The sequence below is a fragment of the Limulus polyphemus genome, unplaced genomic scaffold (genome assembly GCF_000517525.1).
Source record: "Limulus polyphemus unplaced genomic scaffold, Limulus_polyphemus-2.1.2 Scaffold13895, whole genome shotgun sequence".
Lineage (NCBI taxonomy): Eukaryota > Metazoa > Arthropoda > Merostomata > Xiphosura > Limulidae > Limulus > Limulus polyphemus.
In genome coordinates, this window is record NW_013679505.1 from 1 (window position 1) to 3,078 (window position 3,078).

At 33.2% G+C, this 3,078-nt stretch overlaps 1 long non-coding RNA gene across 1 annotated transcript; it reads left to right on the plus strand.

Annotated features, from left to right (window-relative positions):
- The first annotated feature begins 1,664 nt into the window (after positions 1 to 1,664).
- Positions 1,665 to 2,594, plus strand: LOC111084127. Its single transcript, XR_002609403.1, has 3 exons — positions 1,665 to 1,675; positions 2,295 to 2,300; positions 2,501 to 2,594. It is a non-coding gene; the product is annotated as an uncharacterized LOC111084127 (long non-coding RNA).
- The last annotated feature ends 484 nt before the right edge of the window (positions 2,595 to 3,078 follow it).

Below are 3,078 nucleotides of genomic sequence, written 5' to 3' on the forward strand. Positions count from 1 at the left end.
ACTTGTACACACCGATATCGGCAGTCTGAAAGTCGTGGATCGTTAAGTCGCCGGTGTCTTTGTGTACTTGGATTTTGTCATAAATATTTTCTATGACTCCCTTCGGACCTGTCCACGTGTAGCCAAAAACACCAGTGATTGAATGTTCAAGCTCGTACTGGTTAGGGATACAGTAAACCACGTATGGCCTGCCTTGTTCTATGTATTCAGGAATAATATTTACTTCTTCGGGCCGCAAAGAGGGCAGACAAAACAAACGCTTTGATGTTATAATAAAGTAAAATGATATTGAAATCAAAACTTCTATAGAGATCTTCATTGTCACTTATAGTTTATTTTTAATATCCAGTATATTAACCTTAACTTAGATTTCTTTCAGCTATTTAGGAATTATTTTCGTAAGTTCTGTGTTGCTAAGATACAGATTAATTGTTAGCGTTATTGTTATCAGCGCGTGCTGTTTATAATGCGAAAACACCAAATCAATAATGTATTTTAAATGTAAAAGTTTAAGCGTCGAAGTGTGACGAAGTCTAAAAGCCAATAATACTAAAAAATATGATAAATGTTACGTATTGTTGTTTGACAATATTTGAGCTAGCGAATACATATTATTGTCAAAGTGAAAATACTTAAAATACTCGTTGGAAAGCTTAAACAAATGGCGTACAAAGAAATATAAAAATTACTTCCCAAATTTTGATTTATGAAACATCCTCTTGAATAAAGAAAAGCTGTTGTCACTGAAACTCGTTGTATCATAGATTTATACCTCAATTCAACAATGACACGTCACTGGTTCACTATAGTTTAAGTCAGTTGTTTATTGTACTACCGACTACTGGGGAACTATAGTGAATGAGTGACGTTTCACTGTTGAATTAATATTGTTGTGGTAGTTATAAAACAGCAAATAATAATATGAAAAAAGCGCCAGTATTTCCACTTTTCATCATTTGTCCAAAGAAACATAAATTTATGACCCATGAATGTGATTTTTTCATGCCAATTCCAAGATTCTCACCATTTACAAATACGCACCTTGGTACATGTGGGAGTTTCTAACAGAACTGGACTTCAACTTCAAACTCCACCTAACTCTCCTATAAAGTTTCACAACGAAACGTCATAATCACACCCCATTTCCATAGAAGACTTTTTAATTGTAACTACTGATTGTAATGGTCACGAACTGTTGATAAAATAAAGTATACATGTTATGAACGAAAATCCAGGCCTCAATAGAAATTTAAACTCTTTCCCCCTTGCTTTATTCAAATAGCTCTTTTTTTAACTGAATATTTTATAAGTTTTCTAACACTATTCATTCTATTTTTAATTGATGTAAAGATTGTTTAGTTGTCATTTTCATAGATTTGCTGAAGATAGTATATGTGTAATTCCGAAACATTTTGATGGAAAGCAGCACGAAAATATATTTCTATAAGCGTTTCCCTAATAGGCAGTACGGCCCATTTCACAGTCAAATCAGTAAGAATACTCTGCCTAAATTATCTATTTAAAAATACCAAAAATTATTTTTTGATACCTGCAGGGGGCAGAGCACAGCTATTTGTGTAGCTTTGTGTTTAACAAAAGCAATCAGTCAAACTCAACATATTGTTGTAAGCCTGTTGTAAACATTGTAGCAAGGACTGTAATTAAATATATCTATGTTGTTGTTTTTTCCTTTAATAAATACATGTTTTGATGCTCGCTACATTTTATTAATATAACAGTAACTGAATGTGCGGTGTTCATTATGTACAGGGTTATAGCTTTGTACAATGGATTTCAGCTATGAAAGTTTTCCAGCTTCACTGACCTCAAATGATTTTGAACAGCAGTGTTTCCTTTAACCTATCAGTTCACAATTAGGTACGACTATGCTCAGATAACCCTCGTGTATCGTTACATTATAGGAATTTAGGTCTGAAAGACCTGGGAGGGTCAGGTTCAAGTGACCTCCTCCTCCCTCTTCTACTATTGTTGATTTAGGTTCTTTTGAATAAAATATGAATACGACATGAGGGCCAGAGTAAACCGCACTTACCCTGAACCCTTTGTCTATGTTGGTTTTAATATTTGTGTTAAATATACTATCTCTTATATTCCGTATTACAGAGTTCTGTCCATGGCGAAAAGTTCAACATATATTTACACACTTCATTAGTTCCAATACTAATCGTGAACAATGTACATTAAAATCCTTTCAATGTTGTCGCATCAGCTTCAAACTAATGTGAGATTTTTGGTCTAGAGTTAAACGGCCTTATTAAATTCTTATATCTAAGATATACGTTAATTGGCGAGAGATACTTAGGTCTATCTTCATCGTGTATGCAATTCGTATAGTAGGTCCTTTTTTGCCAATTTTTCGCGAAGTAATTTAGCGAATTATAAAAGAATGTATAGGAGATGGTTTGTATGTTTGCATAATTGTGCATTATTATGTGGATCGGGGTAAAATCTGAGATTGTTTGTTTGATTATTTTCTCAGTCAAAAAATCATTCACGCTACAGTTCGTGCTCTTTACAAAATTTCATCGGGCCACGGGTTACCGAGTTAGCGCCGTTTTTCGAGTCAGTTTTATGAAAATTTGTAGCATGAGTAATTTTACATCACACTACCGTTCGCTCTCTTTATGAAACTTCTTCGTTCAAATCTATTTCCTTGTCAATGTTCCCATCTTCATTAAATGGCGTAAGATGACAAAAACAAGATCGTGAAGAAGTTCTCAATAATATACCTTGGTTATGGTAGGTAATTCAAAGAAAAAATAAATTGTTACTGTTTTTTATTTGTAGAAGGTTTAAGAGGAAAGACCACAACATAATGAACTAATTCATCACAATACCTGAAAACTCTGACTTTTACTTTTACTCCCGATCAACAATCAAATATCTTTTCTTGAATTATGAATAACATTAATTGATCGAAATATTTAATTAAATTATCTCAAACTAAACCTTCATTTCTGTGCAATATTGAAATTAGCTTGAATTATTCATAACCTCTGAATAGTGGGTGACCCAACGCGTCATGGGTTGTCTGGAATAATGATAAATTTTACACTC